This window comes from Lissotriton helveticus, chromosome 3_1 (assembly GCF_964261635.1).
Source record: "Lissotriton helveticus chromosome 3_1, aLisHel1.1, whole genome shotgun sequence".
In the NCBI taxonomy this organism is placed as follows: Eukaryota; Metazoa; Chordata; class Amphibia; order Caudata; family Salamandridae; genus Lissotriton; species Lissotriton helveticus.
The window spans coordinates 1,786,795,664-1,786,816,654 of NC_136061.1; positions in this window are offsets into that span (position 1 = coordinate 1,786,795,664).

The following is a 20,991-nucleotide window of genomic DNA, read 5'->3' on the forward strand; positions in this document are numbered from 1 at the left end:
AAGAAATTCTTAAATGTCTCATGTTGGTAAACACTTATTAAAATATTAAAATGTAGTGTGTACAAATATATATATATATATATATATAATATATATATATATATATATATATATATATACATACATATATGTATATGCACATATACACACACACATATATATATATATATATATACGACGAAAGCTTCTGCCAAAACGTTTGTTTTGCTGTAATAAACTGCACGCTGTATTAGTAACCCCCCGGAGTGCTGCTCTTTCTTTTCCTGACACGGAGGAGTGTTTGAGCGTTATATATATATATATGTATATATATATATTCACTGAAAAAAACATAGGTTATAGACCATATATAGTTAGGAATTAGCATTTACAAAACCTTGAAAATTCACTGAAAAAACCATAGGTTATAGACCATATATAGTTAGGAATTAGCATTTAAAAAACCTTATTTTACTCACACAAAACCATTGAAATTCCATATATAGTTAGTTGCACTAACTATATATCGCGCACCGGCAATCCACTGCTGATCATGTCACATATTACATCATTCATGACATGGTCAGTGACATCACTGATGACATCACTGATGACATCTCAAATGACATCACTGATGACATCACTGATGACAACATCCAGTGACTGTATGTTTCTGAAAAGTTAAAATATGTCTTACATATTAAAGAATGACTGGATGTATAAGTGTCTGGATGAAGGATTTAGTAGGTGCGTGACTGACTGTATGAGTGAGTGATTAAATGTGTCTCACTGAATGCATGGGTTAGTGACTAAACTGTCTTAATTTGTGCATCATAATGTCTGTTGTGATGTAAACTGCTGCATGTGTTGATCATTAGCTATACGAGAGGCTATATGTGTTATTGATTGGTTGCCCAAATATTTGTATGGGAGATTGAGTTTGTGTAGGGGTGGCTGGGAGGTGTGTGACTCTGTGCATAGATGTGTGAGCAGTTGATTCACTAGGTGTATGAGTTCAAGAGTGCATGTGGAAACAGCTACATGGGCAGTTGACTGTGTGCATGAGTGTATTGATGAGTGAATGGATATCTCAATGCTACATGTCATAGTAAGTACATATGTAAAACACAGTACATGTGAGAGTTGGCATATATAAATAACTGTGCATGAGAGCCACTGAATGTGTGAGTGGTTGTATGGATCATTGTGAACTTGTATCAGGGATTGTATAAGAGAGTAAATATGTGTTAGTATATGTTTGAATAAGTAAGGTGTGTATAACTGTATAGTTGAAGAAATGGAGGTGAGATTGTTTATTTGCATGACTGACTAGGTGTGTGTTCTGCTCGACTTTTGGGCTCTATTTATGAGTGATGGTGACTTTAAGCTTGCTACCATCCTGAATCTTTATTCTTGCCTTGTGTTGGTCCTTTTAAGGCCTTTTTGCCATACCTAGAAGCATAAACTAGAGGATAGCTGCTTAATATGATGATAGATCCCTTATTGTTGACTCTAATCCATCTATTGCCTATTGGCTTTGACATACTTATGTGTCCTTTCATGATTCTACCTATAGTAGAGGGTGGATCCTGTTGTCTTGACTTTATATTACATATTGGTATGGTTTGTGTAGGTACTCTGATAGAGCTAAGTGTTATTTCATCCTTCTCAGGCCTACAAGGCCCAGAACTAGAGAGACTCCATTTTGCTTTCTGTCCCTGCAGACTGAGATGCTTGCAGGGTAAAGGTGATGTTTTAGTTATGAGGTGTTGTTCGCTCTTTGCAAACCAGAGAGAACCGGCCAGAGCTGAATCTAATCAAGAAGTGTCCCTGGGCTCAAGTCTCTAGACGAAACAAGCAGCTGATCACTGTGAGAGCGTCTAGCGCAAGGAGCCTGGTGCATGAAAGTGATGGGAGGAGGCTATTGGTTGGAACTTTCCACTAGAGGAGAGCATTCTATATTAGCGAAGTGCAGAAGAGGAGGAGGGTCAGTTGGTGTTTTGGACCGTTCAAGTCAGTTGCAGTGGATTCTGTGAATGGAGAGAGAGAAGGCAGATGATTGCTGAAGTTGGAGAAAGCAGTCAGATGAATCTTAGAACAATGTTGGAACTGTCAGCTGAAGCTGCCCGTGTATCCGGATGCAGATGAAGGAGTGGAAGTTGCCAGCTGGGGCAGCTGAGCCAGAGGAGTAAAGCTGTGGTGATGGAGGGAGAGAGAGAGAGCCCTGATTCCACCAGGAGAGAGAGAGAGAAACAGTCCTCCTAATAGGGTGAGGTGTTCTAAACTAGTTTGCTTTACACATATATATATATATTAACCTTGCTTTGATTTCCTAGGTTAGATTCCCTACTGTAATGTTTTATTGTATTACTAATCCTTTTCCTTTCAGCAGTGTGCAGTCTATGTACAGTCCCTGTTAGTTAGATGTGGATGTGGTCTTCACAGAGACCCTGCAGATCTGTGTATGTGTCTATTATGTGTGGCTAATGTTGTTTATTGTACTGAGAAATAAAGATACCCCAGTTCTTAGTGAACCATTGTGCAGGTGTTGTTGTCCCTAGTGAGGCTAACCTTTCTTCTAGTCAGGTGCAGGCGAACGGATGCATCTCCCGTCCATGTGGGTCTGAGCAAGGGGGAGAGGAGAGCTTACATTTGATAATAACCTTTGCATAGTGTGCTTCTTATTCTTGTATGAAAAGGTAACCTGTTCTTCTAGTCAGATGCTGCTATGTGAACAGATGCTAACCCTGATCAGGTAAGTGGTAACTGAATAAGGGAGAGAGGAGCTCTTGGATTGAAGGATAGGTGGTACATCACCTAATTTGGCAACTATTGTGTGATCCAAAATAATGTAGTACTATACCCCTGATGAATAGTGAGACTGATCCCTTTATGTAATGGTAATCATAGGATAAGCTGCCGGTTGGGTAGGTTGTCTGGGTTCGACTGGGACCGCGAGATCACTGCTGCCGGTTGGGTAGGTTGTCTGGGTTCGTCTGGAACCGCGAGGCCGTCGAGATCACTGCTGCCGGTTGGGTAGGTTGTCTGGGTTCGACTGGGACCGCAAGATCACTGCTGCCGTTTGGGTAGGTTGTCTGGGTTCGACTGGGACCGCGAGATCACTGCTGCCGTTTGGGTAGGTTGTCTGGGTTCGACTGGGACCGCGAGATCACTGCTGCCGGTTGGGTAGGTTGTCTGGGTTCGACTGGGACCGCGAGATCACTGCTGCCGTTTGGGTAGGTTGTCTGGGTTCGACTGGGACCGCGAGATCACTGCTGCCGGTTGGGTAGGTTGTCTGGGTTCGACTGGGACCGCGAGATCACTGCTGCCGTTTGGGTAGGTTGTCTGGGTTCGACTGGGACCGCGAGATCACTGCTGCCGTTTGGGTAGGTTGTCTGGGTTCGACTGGGACCGCGAGATCACTGCTGCCGTTTGGATAGGTTGTCTGGGTTCGACTGGGACCGCGAGATCACTGCTGCCGTTTGGGTAGGTTGTCTGGGTTCGACTGGGACCGCAAGATCACTGCTGCCGGTTGGGTAGGTTGTCTGGGTTCGACTGGGACCGCGAGATCACTGCTGCCGTTTGGGTAGGTTGTCTGGGTTCGACTGGGACCGCGAGATCACTGCTGCCGGTTGGGTAGGTTGTCTGGGTCTGTATGAGACCGCGAGATCGCCGCTAACGCTGCCGTCTGGGTAGGTTGTCTGGGTCTGTATGAGACCGCGAGATCGCCGCTAATGCTGCCGTCTGGGTAGGTTGTCTGGGTCTGTATGGGACCGCGAGATCGCCGATTCTAATGCTGCCGTCTGGGTAGGTTGTCTGGGTTCGTATGGGACCGCGAGATCGCCGCTAATGCTGCCGTCTGGGTAGGTTGTCTGGGTCTGTATGAGACCGCGAGATCGCCGCTAATTCTGCCGTCTGGGTAGGTTGTCTGGGTCTGTATGAGACCGCGAGATCGCCGCTAACGCTGCCATCTGGGTAGGTTGTCTGGGTCTGTATGAGACCGCGAGATCGCCGCTAATGCTGCCGTCTGGGTAGGTTGTCTGGGTCTGTAGGAGACCGCAAGATCGCCGCTAACGCTTCCGTCTGGGTAGGTTGTCTGGGTTCGTCTGGAACCGCGAGGCCGTCGAGATCACTGCTGCCGGTTGGGTAGGTTGTCTGGGTTCGACTGGGACCGCGAGATCACTGCTGCCGTTTGGGTAGGTTGTCTGGGTTCGACTGGGACCGCGAGATCACTGCTGCCGTTTGGGTAGGTTGTCTGGGTTCGACTGGGACCGCGAGATCACTGCTGCCGGTTGGGTAGGTTGTCTGGGTTCGACTGGGACCGCGAGATCACTGCTGCCGTTTGGGTAGGTTGTCTGGGTTCGACTGGGACCGCGAGATCACTGCTGCCGGTTGGGTAGGTTGTCTGGGTTCGACTGGGACCGCGAGATCACTGCTGCCGTTTGGGTAGGTTGTCTGGGTTCGACTGGGACCGCGAGATCACTGCTGCCGTTTGGGTAGGTTGTCTGGGTTCGACTGGGACCGCGAGATCACTGCTGCCGTTTGGATAGGTTGTCTGGGTTCGACTGGGACCGCGAGATCACTGCTGCCGTTTGGGTAGGTTGTCTGGGTTCGACTGGGACCGCAAGATCACTGCTGCCGGTTGGGTAGGTTGTCTGGGTTCGACTGGGACCGCGAGATCACTGCTGCCGTTTGGGTAGGTTGTCTGGGTTCGACTGGGACCGCAAGATCACTGCTGCCGGTTGGGTAGGTTGTCTGGGTCTGTATGAGACCGCGAGATCGCCGCTAACGCTGCCGTCTGGGTAGGTTGTCTGGGTCTGTATGAGACCGCGAGATCGCCGCTAATGCTGCCGTCTGGGTAGGTTGTCTGGGTCTGTATGGGACCGCGAGATCGCCGATTCTAATGCTGCCGTCTGGGTAGGTTGTCTGGGTTCGTATGGGACCGCGAGATCGCCGCTAATGCTGCCGTCTGGGTAGGTTGTCTGGGTCTGTATGAGACCGCGAGATCGCCGCTAATTCTGCCGTCTGGGTAGGTTGTCTGGGTCTGTATGAGACCGCGAGATCGCCGCTAACGCTGCCATCTGGGTAGGTTGTCTGGGTCTGTATGAGACCGCGAGATCGCCGCTAATGCTGCCGTCTGGGTAGGTTGTCTGGGTCTGTAGGAGACCGCAAGATCGCCGCTAACGCTGCCGTCTGGGTAGGTTGTCTGGGTCTGTATGAGACCGCGAGATCGCCGCTAATGCTGCCGTCTGGGTAGGTTGTCTGGGTCTGTATGAGACCGCGAGATCGCCGCTAACGCTGCCGTCTGGGTAGGTTGTCTGGGTCTGTATGAGACCGCGAGATCGCCGCTAATGCTGCCGTCTGGGTAGGTTGTCTGGGTCTGTATGGGACCGCGAGATCGCCGATTCTAACGCTGCCGTCTGGGTAGGTTGTCTGGGTTCGTATGGGACCGCGAGATCGCCGCTAATGCTGCCGTCTGGGTAGGTTGTCTGGGTGTGTATGAGACCGCGAGATCGCCGCTAATGCTGCCGTCTGGGTAGGTTGTCTGGGACCGCGAGATCGCCGCTAATGCTGCCGTCTGGGTAGGTTGTCTGGGTCTGTATGAGACCGCGAGATCGCCGCTAATGCTGCCGTCTGGGTAGGTTGTCTGGGTCTGTATGAGACCACGAGATCGCCGCTAATGCTGCCGTCTGGGTAGGTTGTCTGGGTCTGTATGGGACCGCGAGATCGCCGATTCTAACGCTGCCGTCTGGGTAGGTTGTCTGGGTTCGTATGGGACCGCGAGATCGCCGCTAATGCTGCCCTCTGGGTAGGTTGTCTGGGTGTGTATGAGATCGCGAGATCGCCGCTAATGCTGCCGTCTGGGTAGGTTGTCTGGGTTTGTATGGGACCGCGAGATCGCCGCTAATGCTGCCGTCTGGGTAGGTTGTCTGGGTCTGTATGAGACCGCGAGATCGCCGCTAATGCTGCCGTCTGGGTAGGTTGTCTGGGTCTGTATGAGACCGCGAGATCGCCGCTAACGCTGCCGTCTGGGTAGGTTGTCTGGGTCTGTATGAGACCGCGAGATCGCCGATATTGATATTATAAGAGGTCTGGGTATGTATCTTAGGAATTCCCTGTCCTTAGGGGGTAGATACCTGTTGTGAATAGGTCCTAGGGAGGGGCAGAGGGTAACGTTCTGGCTGGGTTAGTGAGGCTCTGATGAGCTGGCTCTATCTAATCAGGAAATCCAGGCAGAACAGTGTGTGAGTAACTCCATGGATGAGTGACAGTGTGTGAGTGTCTGTATACACTGAGTGTATCTAAGGTTATATTAGAGTCTGAAGAGGTTTATCGTATTAGCACAAGAATGATGTCAAATGAGATGTCATCATTGATGTCATCAGTGATGTCATTTGAGATGTCATCAGTGATGTCATCAGTGATGTCACTGACCATGTCATGAATGATGTAATATGTGACATGATCAGCAGTGGATTGCGGGTGCGCGATATATAGTTAGTGCAACTAACTATATATGGAATTTCAATGGTTTTGTGTGAGTAAAATAAGGTTTTTTAAATGCTAATTCCTAACTATATATGGTCTATAACCTATGGTTTTTTCAGTGAATTTTCAAGGTTTTGTAAATGCTAATTCCTAACTATATATGGTCTATAACCTATGGTTTTTTCAGTGAATTTTCAAGGTTTTGTAAATGCTAATTCCTAACTATATATGGTCTATAACCTATGGTTTTTTCAGTGAATTTCAATGGTTTTTTAATAGCAAATATCATACACTGTCGAATGTCAAGTACGTGGTAAGTAAAAACATTTTCGTGTTTATGCACACTGATCTGCTTTGAATGCTGCCCCCCACCCCTCATTTCTATTAGGAGTACTCTCTCTTTGCAGATAGTGAAGGGTAGTTAACGCAGGCCTTTGCCCCCGTTGTAATCCGTCGTGCCTGCTTCTCTCTCCATTTGATTGATTGTTCTCTTTGGTTCATTCTCTATTTACAAACAAGCACAGAGTCGCAATACTCTGTTTAGTCTTTGCAGATAGCGAAAAATCGTGTAAAAAAACAAAAGGAATCAAGCAAAATCAGTAGGCCACTAATGGGATCTCTTTTTGACCTCGCTAAAATAGAAACATTAGGAACAACCTGTTGAAAATAGCAATGTGTATGTACATAAGCGGCGTTCATTTGTGTTCACAGTACCCCTTGTTGATTGTTTGAATCGAGCATTGAATTGTTCGAAGTTGGTTCTCTTAAGGATCTTCTCTGCCTGCAAACGAGGAAGAATAGGAATATTCTCTCTACCTTTGCAGATAGTGAAGGGTAGGTAACGCAAGCCTTTAACACGTCGTACCTATTTCATTCCTCATTGATTGATTGATTGTCCGAACATTGACTGTTTGGGAATTAGTTCTTTTTGGAGGTATTCCCTGTTTGCAAATAAACGTAGGAAAATCTTTGCAAGTAGTGAAAGGGTACGTAATGCGGACCTTTCTCCCCCGTTGTAATCTGTCATGCCTATCTACTCCCCACTGATTGATGCACCTGTTTCACCCGGACCATTTACTAGAGATAGGTCATCTGGCCCGACCAGAGAGCACCCCTAGTGAAAAGGACATATGCAATAATAACGAAGTGATCACTGTATCCTGTTAACAGAAACTTTAGCATGAAACAACCTGGAAAGAAAAGAATAGGAAAACGAAAATCAGTAGGCCACTGATGAACTTTTTATTAAATAACAAACAAAGAAACGATAACAATACGTAATGATAAAACCTATTATTGTCCTAGAAACAAGAAACGTTAGAAGTAAGCCCGTAATAAGAAACCTGAAAACATCGCCCCTCACTGCCCCAAAACGTGTCTGTCCCACCGCCTGCCCCGGCCAAATAACGGCAAACTGGGAAAGATAGAAGTCAGCAGACATCCGCCCCATTCTAGAAACTTCCAAAGGGCAACAGGTTTTCGGCTACGCCCAGCCGGAAGCAACACATATAAGGCGGGTCCTGCTGCCACGTCTCGGCCAGGAGATCATCACGTAGGGTGTAGCCGGAGGAGAGGCCGAGGCCAGCGGGACCCGGCCAGGGGGATTGACAACACTGGAGAGTTTCAGGGGGGGGAATGTCCCTGTCCTCGACCCTCCCCTCTCTCTCCCAGTCCGGCCGCGGTGGCCCTTGAGAGTTGCAGGTTGTCCCTCCACACTCTCTCCCGGTCCGGCCACCAACGGCCGGGGGCTGGGGCCGACGGGATCCGGCTGCAGCCGATGAGCCAAGGAACCCGTTCATGGGGCCAGAGCAAAGGGCGTCCGGCCGCCATCCACCGGAGGTGCGGCCCAAAGACGGACGGGACATTTCTTCTTTCTTTTATAATGGCTGCGACAACACTGGGGGGGGATGTCTTGCACATGCCTCCGACCCCCCCCCCTCATCCTCATCGCCTGGTCCGGCCATAACAAATGTCAAGCGAGACGCCGTGGGGTGCACTGGGAGGGAGAGACGATGCGAACAGGCCTCTCCCGCCTCCCCAGGTGGAGGCTTCCCAGCTGCACCCTCAGCGCTCCAGGCGCCCGGAAAAGGGTTCTTCCACTGTGGCGATGCTGCAACGTCTCGCCTGGCAGGGTGGAGCCCGTCCGCTCATTTGACCCCGCGATCGCCAGTAGCTACCGAACTCTCAAAATGGCGGTCGACCTGGCAAGAGCGGGCCCAGCATAAAGAAATGGCCCGGTCACTGGTTGACTCCACCACCGTAGTCCTCCACGACCTTGAAGATTCTAGAGGAGCCGCGGGAGTCTCCGACCCCCGCAGACACCCCCGATGGGGAATGACTGCCATGATCGCCCGTGGAGTGACGAAACTGTATCCGCGGGACGTCGGCGCTCCCATGCTGCCACCAGCCTCAGTTTGAATGACTAGAATCCTGCAGACCTCAGTTCCGGTGAAAGCACAGTGTGACCCGGTAGGAAAAATTGTTGCACCCCCTCCCCTTTTTGACTGATAGTTCAAACCACCGATCCTTTCCTTTGCCTTTTTACCGGAACTATGGACTGCCTCCCCCTCTTTTACATTTTCTAGAGAAAACAAAACATTAACCACTACATTAGCATAGCAGTTGACACCAGAACTGTTTTCAAATTGAAAACCAACAACATCTTCAACAGAATCCTTTTTGTTTCTGCTGTGACCCTGCTACAGCACAGGCATTGTCCCCAGCAGTAATTCTGCAATGCCGATAAGTATAGCTGTGGTGCCTACTGGACTCACTCACCCCGCGGCGCCCCACGCCGTTATTTGCTGGGCGGCAACTTACTAGACATCACCTTCGTGACATCCAGATTTCAGCGCTTTCTGCTGCCTTGGAACTATTCGCACAACAGACCGCTACTGACAATCCACCCCCCGGGACGCCCCACGCCGGATACCCAAATCAGTGCGGCACCCAGGCAACATCTTCTGAATTTTCATAATTTGAAAGAACTAGTAACATGTCCTCATCAGGAATTTCCTCATGAAAAGTCTGCAATGATGATTCTTGTAACTCTATGGTCTCCAAACATTCGATAAATTCGCCATCAAGAGATTGATCAAAAAAATCATTCAAGTCATCTCCTCCTTGTGAGAATATTTCATTATTGGTGCTGTCAATTTCAATAAATGTATTGGATAATTCAAAAGAAATTGCCACGGTCTCTTCGTTGTTTAAATGTTTTTACTGTTTTTGTTTTGTTGTATATATTTATAAGTTATTAACGTTTTATAATCCTACTACTTTGTTGGAGTGCTATATATTTTTAATATGACACATAATTGTAAAAACTTTGATGTACAAAGAGTCATCCCTGGAATCTTCCGCTTCAGGCTCGGTCCCCTCCCCAATCACAATACAGGATGGTTTTCAGATAGTAGGAACACGTGTGGTGTGACGGATCTCATCGGGTGTGGGCCTTGATCTACTATAACTCCTTTGAAGAGGGGTGATTCTTTACAGCTGGGGCCATAAACTACATCTGCAGGGCTAGCTGATAGCCTGGACAATCGGACACAGAGGAAGAGGAGTGTCAGAGGGTGCGGTAGTGAATAGGGCAAAAGGGAGGTGTCGGGCGGGCACAGAGTGTGATTCTCAAGGAAGAGCAGCGCAGATGGGGGGAGGTTTATTGCCCATGCATAACACAGAGAGCGGGGGTGACCAGTGCCTGTGGAAGATGCTTGCGAAGGTGGGGAGCCATGCTAAGGATCGACAGCGTGCAGAGAGTGGGTCTGGTCAAGGCATCTAAAATGGCTGCCGTGCACGACAAAAGTGTGGCATTTCAAAAAAGGCAAGATGGCGCAGACAATGTTTTTCAACACTTCCTCATTTCCTTCGAATCGAACGTTAACAGACGTTGGTGCATATTACCAAAGTTAAGCGATATTTATCGCTAACGATGCTTAGCAACGAATTTTTTACCGCTAAGCATCGTCAGAAATTATCGAAGATAAACCTTGCTATTATCAAGGTTTATCGCAAGTGCGATAAAAAACGGCCGCAATGCATGAATATCGCTAAAAAGTCAGCGATATTCATGCATTACCGAGCTAATGCTCTTAGCCATGTTATCCACCTCCCATTGGATAACATGGCTAAGAACTGCTCAGGGCAGGTGTTAGTTTTTGGAGATATTCGCGCTTAGCGCGAATATCTCCAAAAGTTGGTAATAGGAGATAGATATCTTGCATGTTGTAATGCAAGTTATTGTGGTATATGGAACTCATACCATAATCTCTCAGGAAAGCAGAAACTGATCCTTTTGGGACCGCCTGAGAAGGCCTAGGAGGTGAGGGGTACTCTACTTTGCCCCCTTTTCACGTTCCGAACTATTTTTTTTTACTCTCTTCTGTAATTACACAAAATGGCAGCGATAAGATGCATCAGAGACAGACAGTGAGAGAAAGGAGGCCGGAGATGAAGAAGAGATGTCAAATACACATTGGAGATAATATAGTGGGAGAAGGGAAGTAAATATGAGTAAACTTACCATGTAACATAAAAATGTTGCACTCTATACTGTAAGTCTCATTTTATACTACAATCCCTTCGCTACAACCTCATAAATTAAAAATAAAAATGAATAATGTCTCAAACAATTTTTGCCACCGCACCCTAGTGCAGCGCCTCAGCAACATCGGAATCCAGGAGAAGGCACTGGAATGGATCACCTCCTTCCTCGACGGAAGAACACAAAGAGTCCGCCTACCACCGTACAAGTCAGAGGCCACCAAAGTCATCTGCGGCGTACCCCAAGGATCCTCGCTGAGCCCAACCCTCTTCAACGTCTACATGAGCCCCCTCGCGGCCATCGCACGCCAACACAACCTGAACATCATCTCCTACGCCGACGACACCCAGCTGATCCTCTCCCTGACCAACGACCCCGCCACCGCCAGAGCCAACCTGCACGAAGGGATGAGAGACGTAGCCGAATGGATGACGACCAGCCGCCTGAAACTGAACTCAGACAAGACGGAGGTCCTCATCCTGGGCTCCACGCCCTCCGCCTGGGACGACTCCTGGTGGCCCCCCGCCCTGGGCACCGCACCCAAACCGACGGACCACGCACGCAACCTGGGCTTCATCCTGGACTCCTCCCTCTCCATGACCAGACAAGTCAACGCCGTCTCCTCGTCATGCTTCAACATCCTGCGCATGCTACGTAAGATCTTCCGGTGGATCCCCACCGAGACGAGGAAGACGGTCACCCAAGCCCTCGTCACCAGCCGACTGGACTACGGCAACGCCCTCTACGCCGGAACCACTGCCAAACTCCAGAAGAGACTCCAGCGGATCCAGAACGCCTCGGCGAGACTCATCCTCGACATCCCCCGACGCAGCCACATCTCCGGACACCTGAGAGATCTGCACTGGCTCCCGGTCAACAAGAGAATCACCTTCCGGCTCCTCACCCACGCGCACAAAGCCCTACACGACCAAGGCCCGAGCTACCTCAACAACCGGATCAACTTCTACACTCCCAAGCGCCTCCTCAGATCAACCAACCACGCCCTCGCCGCCGTCCCCCGCATTCGAAGAGCGACAACAGGAGGAAGATCCTTCTCCTACCTGGCCGCCAAGACCTGGAACTCACTTCCGACCAATCTGCGCCTGACCCAAGACCACCTCTCCTTCAGGAAGAAGCTCAAGACCTGGCTGTTCGAGCAGTAGCGGCACCCCCCCCCTCCCAGCGCCTTGAGACCCTACGGGTGAGTAGTGCGCTCTACAAATGACCTGATTGATTGATTGATTGATTGATTGATTTCTAAATATAAATTTATTCTTCTGAATTTTCAAAATTTGAAAGAACTAGTAACATGTCCTCATCAGGAATTTCCTCTTCAATCATCTCATCTGGAATCTCCTCATGAAAAGTCTGCAATGATGATTCTTCTAACTCTATGGTCTCTAAACATTCGATAAATTCGCCATCAACAGATTGATCAAAAAAATCATTCAAGTCATCTCCTCCTTGTGACAATATTTCATTATTGGTGCTCTCAATTTCAATACATGTAGTGGATAATTCAAAAGAAATTGCCACGGTCTCTTCATTGTGAGCCATTTTATTTTGAAATTGCTTGCTGTAAATTGCAGAAAAAAATAATCACTTTCATTTATCGTTTTTAGTAATACATAATATAAAACTAACTTTATCAAGTATTTAGTATAACAGAAGGACTGTAAATAAATAACAGAAAACATTTTTCAAATTATCTTCAAGTGTACAACATAGTTCCCCTTACAAATTAACAACTCACCTTTTTAAAAGTAGGAGAAGTGTTAGTACTGTGTAAATCAAACACCAGCAATTGACCACCAAAAATTCCTCACAAATGTACCTCAGACAGTAGTATCACAAAATGGCTGTGGTTTCCTCTCATTTTAGATATATACATAACCAATTAACTTTCATCACACACAAATACAAAACCAAAGTAACATTTTAATTGGTTCTAAATTTCAACACTTTCAAATGTGTTTTCCCCATGCAATTTTCCATAGGACATTTAGATACGTCTACAGCCTGAATGGCTGAACGGAATTACACCAAACTTGGCAAAATGGTACATCAAACCTAAGAGGTCAGGGAGGATCTACTATGCCCCCTTATGGTCATTTGCCCCTTCGCTTTGGCCTCCTCTTGTCTCTCGATCCTACCGAGAGACAAGATGGCGGCCGCTACGGACTGTTTGGAATGTTTACAGACGCCGGAGAACCAATCAGCTTCGCAAAGCTCCGTAACGCGAAAAGTACGCGAAGCGGAGCGCTGTTACAGATATATATCTTTTTTTGAACGTTAATTTCTCAAAATCCACTGGAGCACATATATTGAGACCTAGCAAAGGCACATCGGGCTACCAGTCCCTACAATTTTGCCAAGTTTCGTGCAAATCCATTCAGCCGTTCGATTATTATTATTATTTTTTTTTTTGCCCCGCGGGGCCCTTTTAAAACCTCCACATCAAACCTAGAGGGTCAGGGAGGATCTACTATGCCCCCTTATGGTCATTTGCCCCTTCGCTTTTTTCTCCATGCAATTTCCATAGGAAACTTTAGACAAGGCTACAGGTCGAAGAGGAGAACGGAGTTACCCCAAATTTAGCAGGTAGAAGGGTCTTGGTCTAGAAAGCACACTTTTGTTTATTTAGTGTAAATCTGTTCAGTAGTTTTGGAGAAATATCGGAATTTACAGATATCAATATTTGGGAATTCTGCCATCTGATTGGCTGAGGCGTTACGAGCACGACCTTGCTGGTTATTGGCTGCGAACGGTTGCAACTAGGAAGTGTTGACAGGCATTTTGCGATTCTGTTGAAGCGAGTAAGGGGAAAAAAGGGCAAAAAAAGTAGGAAAGAGGAGGGTAGGAGCGCAGTGAGCTCTGTGTGGTGGTTAGGGTATGCTATACAGGGAGTGTGAAGCAAAGTATTTACTCCTACCGGTGTGAAATTGTTGTTTTGCCCACAGTGAGATGGTGCTGAGTTGAGGTGCCGGTACACTCGGGGATTAAAGCGTGCACCTAAACCGTGAGCTAAGTGCTGTAAACTGATGTGCTCTGGGCACTGCAGCATACTGGACGCTGTAGCATAGCTGTGCAGGTGGTGTTAGTATGCGTTTATACTATAGCAGGAGTGGGAAGCAAATTACTTACGCCTACCAGTCTGCAGACTCGGGGATGAAACCGTGAGCCTAAGCCGTGATCTGGTTGCCGTAAAGTGATGTGCTGTAAAGTGATGTGCTGTGGGCGCAGTAGGATACTGGCCGCTGTAGCAAACATGTGTAAGTAGTGTTCGTATGCGTTTATACTATACAGGGAGTGGGAAGCAACTACTCACCCCTACCAGTCTGAAGACTGGAATGCAGTGTTTTAGCAAGCAGGAATAAAGAAATATTCGTGAAGAATATATAATGCACAATGTTGCAATGCCACAGAAGAGAAATGGTGAAGTCAGGTGTGTCTAAGAAAGTGGCTGTGTGTAATAAAGCGATGGAGTCTGCAAGTTATATAAAAAGTGTATTTATTTAAGTGCCATAAATGGACCCAGTGGTGTAAGAGCTGAGGCATCCAGCTGAGGCAAACTCCAACCGCTTCTGCTGTATTATAACTTAAGCTCCTGCATCAGTGAATTCCACATTACATGTTACAGTTCCATGTGACATAAACAATACCTATTAGACATGAATGACTCTAAATTCTATAATGAAAATAAAGGTAGGATGTGATTACCACATACATCCTTTAAGAAAACAAAAAAAAAATATTGCAAAATGTAATCATCAAACTCCTTAGGTACCCTGGTACTCCTTTTTTGTAACACAAAATTATCAACAGTAGAACAGTCAGCAATCTCTTCTACAGTAGATTCAATCTGGTGCGTGTCAAAATTGGTAATAGTTCTACCCACTTCGGAACTTTGAGGAGGAACACTAACATTGCGCTTCTCAGAAACACATTCGGTACCCTTCTCGTCAAACCATACATTATTGTCAGCAGCCCTTTAAAAAAAAAATTATTGTGCAAGAGTTAAGGCATCGAGCTGAGGCAAACTCCAACTGCTTCTGCTGTATTCAAACATAAGCTCTTGCATCTGTGATTCACATATTGCATGTTACAGTTTCTTGTGACATGAACAATAGCTATTAGACATGAATGACTACATTCTATAATGAAAATAAAGGTAGGATACGATTACAACACTGTGCCAACCAGTTCTAAACCAATGTTGTGCTTTTTGATCTTGATTGCCAGCTCGTGAGCAGAGGCTGAGAATGAGTTAATTTGTGTGAAAAGGCTTCGTGGATAACAGGCTGGCAGAGAGACGTGTGCACAAAGAATAGACATGGTTTTCAAAATTGATGTCGGGTTTAGGCAAATTTAGCAAGTAAATAGCGTATTTGCATAGACCATACATTACCCATCCCTGGCTCGGCTGGCGACGTAAGGGGCAATAATGAAAACAGAGTTTAAATGCCTGAGCATACTTAGAAAGTTATTATATGAAAATAGTTCAATTGAAGTGTATTAAAAAAATGTATAGGAAAAAGTTACAAAAGTTGGAAAAAATCAATCCAAGATTAACGTGTATTTCTTACAAGTCTTGGAGTCCGCAAGTTCTTCAGCGGCTTGAGATGCATAATGTTCCAAGAGGTCATTGTTGCCATTGTGTGAGAAAAGCGAAGCGATCCAATTCATATCCTCGAAGGGACAGTAATGTTCCTCGAATGTTGGAGCGGCAATTTGAATTGGCAGGCAATCTGCGATGTTGTCAAAGGTCGCACGTTGCTGGAGATCTTTTGCGGCTGCGCAGAAATCCCATTCCACCCAGACACCTTTGAGTGTTGCATCGGCCATTTCTCCACTGCCTGAACATTCAAGATAATTGTTTTCAAGATACTCCATTACCTGCTGGATATCGGGAGCGACTGTTGGGATGTTGGCAAGGCATAGATCCATTCTCCAGTCGAATGGGTAAGTTTTGCAATAAAAAGATGGTTGCACGCAGATTGCATATGTGTAAATAAATGTCATGTTGTAGCTGGCTCCGATAATAGATAGAGGGAGGCAGACGAAAATTAGTTCTACTTCTTCAGGGTATTGATGTAGCTTCGAATAGAGGCGTATTCTGTTGGACATGCTTATTACCACAGGGAGCGCAGCCATTTTTTACAAGCAAAAATAGTAGTAGGATGGCCGCAAAGAGAGCTAGAATTATGGGCACTGTTCCTGTTATTCCAGAGATGATCGAACAAATGAAGTCTGGTATTATACCAAAAACAGTTTGAAAGCCTGTGACAAGGCCAGGGGAGACAGTGTTAAAAAAGTGTGCCAGAGCTTAAGTGTCAGATGTGTTGAAAATTGTATAACAATTCACAAAGTGTAATGGGAGGTTTGTATTTAAAAGGGACTGTATTTTACTTGAAGTTCGTGCTATCTGCAGTCAATACATTTCTTTTGTAGAAGTGAGAGACACTTCTGTTTGAAACAAAAGCGCCTTTAGTTTGCTCAGTTTAATGAAATCTGTTTTCAAAGTAGGTGTTAAAGGCCAAGGTGAACTTTGGGAGTTACTTTGATGGGTGGGAATAGACAGTGCCAAAGGAAGTTACTCGGTTTGAAACAGTAAGGACATACGGTATGCCAGCTCACTTTCCGTAGCAGTGCATGTTATTGAGAAGCAGATAAGCAGATAACTACCTTTAGAAAGCAGTGTGAATGTTGGTCTGATTGTGGGAGTTGGCGTGCTTTTAAGAAAGAATGCAAGATTGGGGGCTGTAAGCTTAGAAGCGTTGTGCAGTTGGACATTCTTGCATAGTAATGAATGACTGCCTTTATGGTAGCACTTTCCACCTTTGAGACAAACTTCTGTATTCTCTTTAAGACAGTGATATGTAAATGGGAGAAACTACTGCTCATGAATAAACGTGCTACCTTATACATTCACATACAACATGACAAACAACATGTACACCTAGCAGACACAACAACACTACGTACTGTGGGAACCGTGGTTAGCCATGTACACAAACCAAACTTGGCATGGCACCTCTGCCACACAATGCAGAATGCGGGGTGCCATGGTCGCTGCGACGCACATATGCCACACATTTCACTTTTCGACACCGCTGTATATGAAAGAGGGCCTACCACGTGCCGTCGGAAGCTCCTAGGCCGAGGTCTGAGAGCTTGGAAGGCTCCTGAGATCAACGCTGGCTATCGCGACACAGGTACACAGCGCCCAGCCTGAGGCCCAGCACCGTGGAGTGCTCTGTATACTACTAACACAGTAGTAGAACAAGTACCAACAGTGGAACGATGTATTGATCCCACAATGGACAATGTTAGAACTGCATCTGGAGATGAAGGTACTCCCTTCAACCAGGTGCAACCAACTCTAGGTCCCAACAGTGGAACGATGTATTGATCTCACAATGGAAGATGTTAGAACTGCATCTGAGAGTGGAGATGAAGGTACTCCCTTCGACCAGGTGCAATCAACTCTTCAGCCCAACAGTGGAACGGTGTCTTGATCCCACAATGGACGATGTCTGATATTACCTGTGCTTGGTTTTCATAGAACTCCCTCCGTTGAGGTGCTTCACACTCTGTGCTTCTGTAGCTAACTGCTGTACATGATTATTGGGCTTGGCCGACTGCAGTGGCTGGACTACTCCATGGTACAGCAGGCCCAAACAGTGAAATGGGGTCTTGATTCAATGATTGAGGATGTCAGAAGATAAAGTCTGTGATGATTTCTGTGTACCCCCTCCGATCAGGTGCAACCAACTCCGTACTTCTGAATCCAACGGCACATGGCTGTGAGGCGTTAATGACCACTGCCTCTGGCCTACACTGCAGTCAGCAGGGCTCACAATTCAGATTGAGTGGTGATTATTTAATTACAGAATCCAGTAGTCAAGTAACTACAGCGTCTATTGAAATATACACAATACTAAGCCTAGGCAGTGAACTACACTCCTCTCGCGGAGTTTGCGAAGTAGCGGCAACTTCGAGCTTCGCAGTGAACGCAAAGTTGTCGAATACTTCGCAATCTACAGCATAACGTAGTTGTTTTCTTGCTCGCTCGCTCAATAGCGTTCTAGCGTGCGCGGGAATGACTTACCGTGGTTCTGCCTTCGCCTTCTCGATTTTTGCTCCCGGGCGCGTGCGCCACGACGTTTGGGATCCAGCCACACAATCCCACGAGACTGTGCGAACGCGATCACGTCATTTGGACGCGCGAAGACATCATTAGGACGTGCAATGTAATGTTCCTTCTGGCGCAATGTTGGTAAGATCACGTTTCCGGACACGCAGAAACTGCCATCTGGCACAGAATATCTCTCGAGCATGTTAAAACCTTCTCGAAAATGATCATTTCGCTCAGAAAAACCCCTCAGATTGTGATTTGGCTGTAGTCTTTTGTGCAAGGAGTCCTCTTTTTTTTTACTCTTTTTTTCAAGAGTAAGGAAGTGCCCCAACTTCCTGTTCCTGTCCAGCAGGCTCCTCCCAGTGCTTTGTGCATGTGCTGTTCACTCTCATTTGGATTTTGGAGCTGGAAGGATCACTTTTTGTGTATGTCTGCTGCATCATATCATTTGATTGGATTTATTGAGGACTTTTGGATTTGAAATTCTTTTTTTACAAGTAAGTTGGAGAATTGGTGTACATGTTTGTTTGATTTGGGCTTTTTTTTTTACCCTACAGTTTTCTGGGCTTTTCTATCCTTGTTAAAAATTATGGTTGAGGCAGGCCTGTACTTTCATGAGGGGCCAAGTTGTATTTCTTTTAAATTTCATCCAGTAGGCCTAGAAGTACCCATGGGTCCTACCATGTTACTTTGGTGTCTGTTGAATTTCAAGTTTTTAAACATCATGGATGGCATTGGATTCAATTGCAAACTGTGTTTTTTGGAGTGGAATTTCAGTTTTGGTGTGTGTGTTAAATAAATATTGGCTTTTCAGCCAATAGGTAACCCTAGGAGTTCATGTAGTTCGTGTAGGCCTGCTTGAGTTCATTGTATGTACTTTCTTTGGGTGGCCTGACCATGTGGTGGCGACCATTTTGTGGAACCAGCCACTGTGCTTTTGCCATAGTCCTCCAAGCTTGTGGCCTACTCTGGCAGTAGGCCCAGAGACACTACTCGAGTCATGGGTTCATGAATGTAAATAACTGTTTTTGTGGTGTTTGTTTAATTTGTAACATTATGTATGGCATGGATGGCTTTGGATTGATTTGCAAAATGTGGTTTTTGGTGTGGAATTTCAGGTTTTGGGTGTGTGTTAAATAATATGGCTTTTTCTGCCAGTAGGTAACCCTAGGAATTCAGCTCGCGTAGTTTTGGTAACTTTGCACAGTGCGACGATGCGACCTTACAGTTTTTGTCTTCTTTTTTGCGCGCTCAATCTGTGTGCTCGGGCACGCGATAACGACTTTTTGTACAGTTCGCGCTGCCGAACACACCAAATTTGCAATCTCGCAAGCAATATGTCTCAAGTTGCATAAAAGCTTCTCCAAAATGATGATTTTGTTCATTTTGCTAAAAAAACTCCTCAGGTTGTCATTTGGTTGTGGTTTTTGGAGCATGGAGTCATTTTTCTGTTCATTGTTTTTTAAAAAGAGGAATGAAGTTCCCCAGAGACCTCAACTTCCTGTTCCTGTCCTTTGTATGTACTTTGTTGTTTGAGGGTGGGTTGACCACGTGGGTGGCGGCCATTTTGTGAAGCCAAGCATTGTCCTTTTACCACAGGCATGTATTGTCTGTCTTCTCTTTCTTTTCATGTTGTTGTGGGTGGCCAGGCCATGTGATGGCAGCCATTTTGTGTGACCTTTCACTGTGCTTTTGCCATAGGCCTCCAAACTTGAGGCCTATTTTGCCAGTAGCCCTAGAGTCCCAGAGGTAGTCATCGAGGGTGCTTGATGTAGCTATTTCTAGGTTGTCTGTTGAATTTTGAACCTCCTTTATGGCATGGATGGCAATGGATTGAATTCCCAAATGTGGTGTTTGGGGTGTCGTTAACTTTTCGGATGTGTAAATGCCTTTGTTGTATGTGTTGCTGTTGTGTAACTTTCCAACCTTTTAAGCCATGCAGATTTTCTTTTTTGCATTAAGCTGTGATGTGTAAATAACAGGTATCCTCCTTTGTCTCGCCATATAGGGATATAGGCCTGCTTGAGTTTATTGTATGTACTTTCTTGTTGGTGGGCTGAACATGTGGGTGGTGGCCATTTTGTGAAGCCAGGCATTGTGCTTTTCCCATAGGCCTGCATTGTCTGTTTTTTATTCCTTTTCTTATTTTTTTGTGAGCACCTGGCCATGTAGTGGCGGCCATTTTGTAGGACCAGCCACTGTGTTTTTGTCATTGGCCTCCAAGCTTGTGGCTTACTCTGCCAGTAGGCCCAAGGGTACCGCTCGAGTCATCATGGGTGCATGAAAGTTAATCAACAGTTTTTGTGATGTTTGTTTAAGTTTTAACATCTTGTATGGCATGGATGGCTTTGGATTGATTTGCAAAATTTGTTTTTAGTGTGGAATTTCAGGTTTTGGGTGTGTGTAAATGATATGGCTTTTTCTGCCAGTAGGTAACCCTAGGAATTCAGCTCGTGTAGTTTTGGAAACTTTGCACAGTGCGACAACGCAACCTTACAGTTTTTGTCTTCTTCGCGCACCCAATCAACGTGCTCGGGCACGCGAAAACGACTTTTTTGTACAGTTCGTGCTGCCGAACACGCCAAATTTGCAATCTCGCGAGCAATATGTCTTGAGTTGCATTAAAGCTTCTCAAAAATGATGATTTTGTTAATTTTGCTAAAAAAACTCCTCAGGTTGTCATTTGGTTGTAGTTTTTGGAGCATGGGGTCATTTTTCTGTTCATTTTTTTTTTAAAGAGGAAGGAAGTTTCCCATAGACCTCAACTTTCTGTTACTGTCCTTTGTATGTACTTTTTTGTTTGAAGGTCGGATGACCATGTGGTGGCGGCCATTTTGTG